This window comes from Chlorocebus sabaeus, chromosome 10 (assembly GCF_047675955.1).
Source record: "Chlorocebus sabaeus isolate Y175 chromosome 10, mChlSab1.0.hap1, whole genome shotgun sequence".
In the NCBI taxonomy this organism is placed as follows: Eukaryota; Metazoa; Chordata; class Mammalia; order Primates; family Cercopithecidae; genus Chlorocebus; species Chlorocebus sabaeus.
In genome coordinates this window covers 20,386,024-20,392,531 of record NC_132913.1, presented here as the reverse complement: position 1 = coordinate 20,392,531, position 6,508 = coordinate 20,386,024, and positions in this window count along the sequence as shown.

The following is a 6,508-nucleotide window of genomic DNA, read 5'->3' as shown; positions in this document are numbered from 1 at the left end:
GCCGGCCAGCTGGCTCCTCCGGGGTCCGGCCCGGCCGCGTCGGGAGAGCCCTTGATTGAATTTCTTAGTCCTGTGTTCTAGTTTGATTGCACTGTGATCTGAGAGACAGTTTGTATAATTTCTGTTCTTTTACATTTGCTGAGGAGTGCTTTACTTCCAACTATGTGGTCAATTTTGGAATAAGTACGATGTGCTGAGAAGAATGTATATTCTGTTGATTTAGGGTGGAGAATTCTGTAGATATCTATTAGGTGTGCTTGGTGCAGAACTGAGTTCAATTCCTGGATATCCTTGTTAACTTTCTGTCTCGTTGATCAGTCTAATGTTGACAGTGGGGTGTTAATGTCTCCCATTATTATTGTGTGGAAGTCTAAGTCTTTTTGTAGGTCTCTAGGGACTTGTTTTATGAATCTGGGTGCTCCTGTATTGGGTGCATATATATTTAGGATACTTCGCTCTTCCTGATGAATTGATGCCTTTCCATTATGTAATGGCCTTCTTTGTCTATTTTGATCTTTGTTGGTTTAAAATCTGTTTTGTCAGAGACTAGGATTGCAACCCCTGCTTTTTTTTTTTCTGTTTGTTTTCCATTTACTTGGTAGATCTTCCTCCATCCCTTTATTTTGAGCCTATGTGTATCTCTGTATGTGAGATGTGTCTCCTGAATACAGCACGCTGATGGGTCTTGACTCTTTATCCAATTTGCCAGTCTGTGTCTTTTAATTGGAGCATTTAGATTGGCTCACTTTAAATCAGATTTATGAGTGTCAACCTAAAAACTAGTGGTGCACTTGAATTTTATCATCTTTTTTCCATTATGACTTTGAATCAGGAAGCAGCTTTCCTCTGACTAAGCCTCTTCATTCCCTACTGCTGTAATTGATGACTAATTCAGAAATGAGGTGGCAGACATTTCCATAATGGGAGATTATGTGCTATTCATTCATAATGACAATGCTCGGTTTGTCAGTCATGGCATACTCTTACAAAGCTATGGAGGAGAGAGGCAGAAATAAATGAATGGGAAATTAACCATCTGATGTGTGTTTTAAAAAGAATGAACCTCACTCTAGATTTATTCAGAACTCTGGTGACAGAAAATAACTCTTTTTCTTGTAAGGTTGAAGGTGGGTTGGGCAAAACCAGAGGTTCTCAATCTTAAATACCAAATGTCAATCACTTGGGAGAACTTTATCCACCTCTCCCCTTCATCTCTTTCTTCCCCTCCCACAGTTGCCAGGAATGCCTAGTTAAATTTGAATTTCAGACAAATAATGGATAATATTTTCAGTATAAGGTGTGTCTCAAATGTTGCTTGAGATGTACTTACACTTAAAAATATTTATTTATTTATTTATTTTTAAATGGAGTCTCACTCCATCACCCAGGCTGGAATGCAGTGGCATGATCTCAGTTCACTGCAACCTCTGCCTCGTGGGTTCAAGCAATTCTCCCACCTCACCTTCCCGAGTAGGTGGGATTACAAGTGCATGCCACTGTGCCTGGCTAATTTTTGTATTTTTAGTAGAGATGGGGTTTCACCATATTGGCCAGGCTGGTCTTGAACTCCTGACCTCAGATAATCTGCCCCCCTTGGCCTCTTAAAGTGCTGGGACTGCAAGTATGAGCCACTGTGGCTGGCCAAAAAATAATTCATTACTTATCTGAAATTCAAATTTAATTATAGTTCTGTATTTTTCCCTGCTAAATCTGGCATGTACACACCCCAAACCACATTTAGAATTAACAGATGTGAAAGTTGTCAGAAGCAAAATGGAGTCACTTGTGTCAAACTCTTAACAAAAAAGTAAACAAAGCTGAGATTCGGAGAAGGGAGGGCCCTCAGTGCGCAAATGCCTATGATGAGAACTGTTGCAAAGACTCTCAGAAGGGTTCTTATGAACATATACCTGTAACAAGAACTTTAGTCAAGTACTTCTCAAACTGCAGCTTGCTACCTGAGTCACAAGGATGTATTGTGACTCAGCTTGCTACTGAGTCACAGCCAGCTGAACGTATGGAACACTTCCTGACACTGTCTCCATAATGAATTGGCATCAACTCCTGTGATAAGCCGTGTAACCATTTTTGTTTCTGTCTCAAAACAAATTATGTGTAATTTTCCCTTTTCTCTTTAAAAGCTTCCCGTTTGCCTTAACCTCTTTGGACATGTCTACAGTCCCTCTAGCCCACATATCCTGGATTTGCAAATCCCCTGCAGGGTTCCTGATGTTATTTAGGAAGACACAGGTCTGGTAGTTTTCTTAAGTCCCTCAGGTGACTCTAATGTGCCAAGATTCTGAAAGAGTGGGCTAAACTTTAAAAGATGTCCTTGGCCAGGCGCAGTGGCTCACGCCTGTAATCCCAGCACTTTGGGAGGCCGAGGCAGGCGGATCACGAGGTCAGGAGATTGAGACCATCCTGGCTAACATGGTGAAACCCCATCTCTACTAAAAATACAAAGAATTAGCCGGGTGTGGTGGTGGGCACCTGTAGTCCCAGCTACTCGGGAGGCTGAGGCAGGAGAATGGCATGAATCCGTGAGCTGAGATCGTGCCACTGCACTCCAGCCTGGGTGACAGAGCAAGACTCTGTCTCAAAAAAAAAAAAAAAAAAAAAAAAAGAAAAAAAGAAAGATGTCCTTTGCAGCTGGGTGCAGTGGATCACACCTGTAATCCCAGTGCTTTGGGAGGCTGAGGCCAGAGGATCGCTTAAGGGCAGGAGTTCAAGACCAGCCTTGGGCAACATAGTGAGATCCCCTCCCTACAAAATATTTGAAAAGTAGCTGGGTATGGTGGTGCACACCTATATTCCCAGCTACTTGGGAGGCTGAGGCAAGGAAACTGCTTGAGACCAGGAGTTTGAGGCTGCAGTGAGCTATGATTGCACCATTGCACTCCAGACTGGGTGACAGAGTGAGACCCTGTCTCAAATGTGTATATATGTATATTATTTGTGTGTGTGTGTGTATATATATATATATATATAGAGAGAGAGAGAGAGAGAGAGTGTCCTTTGTAGGCTCAGGGTGGTAAAGGGCAAACTAAAACAACAAAGAGAAGGCTGGGAAAACAGCCATGGGATGAGAACAACCCATTCCAACTCCTCTATTTATTTATTTATTTGAGACGGAGTCTCACTGTCACCCAGGTTTGAGTGCAGTGGTGCGATTTCGGCTCACTGCAACCTCTGCCTTCCGGGTTCAAGTGATTCTCCTGCCTCAGCCTCCCAAGTAGCTGAGATTACAGGCATGTGCCACCATGTCCAGCTGATTTTTGTATTTTCAGTAGAGACAGAGTTTCACCATATTGGCCAAGCTGGTCTCAAATTGCTTGTCTCATGTAACCTGCTTGCCTTGGCCTCCTAAAGTGCTGAGATTACACGTGTGAGCCACTGCGCCTGGCCCCAACTCCTTTATTTATTAATAGAATTTTATAATTATATTAAACATTTATGTAAAAGATGTTTCATCGTTTAAGAAAGTTTCCCCTATTTCCCTATCTTTTCCATCTTCCTCAGAGCAATAAATAGTATTATTATTGCATGGACAAGCTGCTCCATTGTGTTGAACAGTAATTCTGTCTTTGTGTTTGACATCATTACATCTCCAAAACTGCACAAAATCTCTGACCGCACTGTTTCACAGTAAAATTGTACCCCACTCAAATGAGAAGAGCCCAAAGAAATTAGAGCAGTCATCAACTTCATATGAATGAATGATAGACAACTAAAGATTTTATGAGACTGACGTGCTACCTAGTGCGCTCAGGAGGCACCTGACAACCAAAGATTTTAAAGTACTGATTTAGAAGCAGAGTATCTAAATCACAAGCCTTCCATTTGTCATACTGTTAAAATGCAGATATAGAAATGAAAGCTATATTAATGAAAATGGAATTCAGAAATGAGGTCATTAAATACAACTAACTACATTTTACACATACCTGCCATGTATTTCCTGATTCATAAAAGGTAAATATCTAAACTACCTATCCTGAATTCAAGTCTCAGAGAAAGAGGTCAGAGACAGTAAAAAAGAAGGTGATTCGTATTACCAGGTCCATTTTTAAAATGACCAGGTCCTTTGGAAAAATGGCTTCAGTTTTTCTCTTTGTCAGGGATTTTTGTTTGTCCTTTTGTTGGTAATCCATTTATGTCTAAACCTTTACAGCCTACTTGGCCTTTATGTGTATCACCGGCTTCTTATACAGCTTTCTAGGCCATATGTGACTAACAAAAAGGGAAATCAGAGGGTACATATATGACTCCAGGAATTTTTTGTAGATCCAGGGGTGAGTTGAAATGACAGTACGAGGAATGCATACCACTGTCCCAGGCTTGAGCTCCTAAACAAGATATCACTTTGGAAGACCTCTGGACTTCAAATCAGCTGACTTTTCCCAAGCAACAACCCTCCCTTCATATATAATACTTTGCTGCAATCATGAAGCGCAAATCACCTTCAACTCCTTTAAGGTCTTCTATTTTGTTATCCTATATTCTATATTTGCTCTAACTTATTGAAGAGAACACTCATGGTGCCTGCTGCACCCACAGCCCCTCTTGAAACTGCCAACCTCTGGCCCCTGCTGAGTGGGCAGTTCCAGGTGGTTATGCAGGCATGCCTGGCCGTGTTCTGTATCACTGACCCTTCTTGCCTTTTCCAAACTGTGGCTACTGGGCCTGGGGCTGACTGAACCTAAGGGAAGCACGTCACCCAAGATGGTCAGTTAAATGTTTGTACGATGATTCATGAGATGATATGGTAACAAGAGCTCTGCCCAGGCAGGGTGATGATGATTAAATTAGGCCAGACAGGTTCTTGCTTTGTGTATTTTATTTCTGGATACAGGGCATCAGGTGATCAGTAATAGAAGAGGAATCAGTTGGGTCAGTTGCTCTTAAAATTTAGAGGGCATTAGAATGATTTGCAGAGCTTACTAAAACACAGATTGCTGGACTGCATCTCAGAGTTCCTTTTTTTTTTTTTTTTGAGACAAAGTCTTGCTTTGTCACCCAGGCTAGAGTGCAGTGGTGCAATCATAGCTCACTCTAGCCTTGACCTGCTGGGTTCAAGCAATCCTTGTGCGTCAGCTTCCTAAGTAGCTGGGACTACAGGCATGCGCCGCCATGCCTGGCTAATTTTTTTATTTTTATTTTTTGTACAGAAAAGGTCTTGCTGTGTTGCCCAGGATGGTCTTAATTACTTCTAGGCTCAAGTGATCCTCTCACCTCAACCTCTCAAAGTGCTGGGATTATAGGTGTGAGCCACTACACCCAGCTGTCACCCCAGAGTTTCTGATTCAATAGACCTTGGCTGGAACCCAATAATCTACATTTCTAATAAATTTTCCAGTGATACTGCTGCTACTTATTTTGATCTAGGGACCACACTTTGAGAATTCCTGGGTTAGTTTATGTTGCAGTGACAAGCTCCAAATCTCAGTGATTTAACAAAAGCTTATTTCTTGTTCATGCCATGTGTCTATCATGCATCGGCTGCATGTTCTGGTCCACAATGTTGATTTCTTCACTCTGGGACCCAGCTGGATGGAGCAGCCACTATCTTGAGCATTCTGGGCACTGTGGCAGAGGGAAATGAGAGATGTGGTAAAGGACACCCTGGCTCTTAAACCTTCCCCGTGGAAGTGACATATGTCACTTTTACTCAATTTCATTGGCCAAAGGAAATCATATAGCCACACACAGCTTCTCGTGGAGCAGGTAAATACACTCTTACTGTTTGGTTAGAAGGGGAGAGAGCCAGAGGATTTGGGAGCTGCTCTAATGACCATACAGAAAGGAGCTGAAACTAAAACTGGAACACAGAAGAGAACAGCATGCAGAGGCCATGAGATCATAAGAGGCATGGATTGAGCAAAATTCTTGTTGGCTGTTTGGTAGTGGCAGGAGTAATAGACGATGAGGTGTAGATGAAGCGGATCATAAAACATAGCTGTGTGAATATGTGTGGGTGTGGCAGAGGGCATTGACCAGGCTGTGCTGCTCAGGATTCAGAAGATGTTGCTAAAGCTGCTTTTGGTACTGGACTGCATTAAAGGTTGTTAGCATTATATTCTGGTTGACATGGGATGCATTAATATGCCCGTGGGATGCATTAATATGCCCATTCCATGCTCCTATGAGAGTCCCAGGATCGTTATTTCCACAGACAGCTGGAAGCTCATGAAGGCTTCGCCTATGAGGTCTCATCACATTACCAAGTCACCACCGACAGAGGCTACCCCAACATTTAAATGTAATTTCTAAGAAACTCCAACTTGTATTTCTTAAACACCATTTAGGGGACACATAGACCATCTTAAAATTTCTTTAAATACATTTTTTTCCCCACATACAACCTCACATTCCCAATTCTTCCCCAGCCCCAGTCTTTGGATTTCCAGTTTTTATCCTCCTTTCTCTTTTCTCCCAATTTTGCAGTTTTAAGTCCCAAAAGTCTGACTTAGAAAGACAGGGGTAGGAACTGGACTGAACAGGCCCAGTC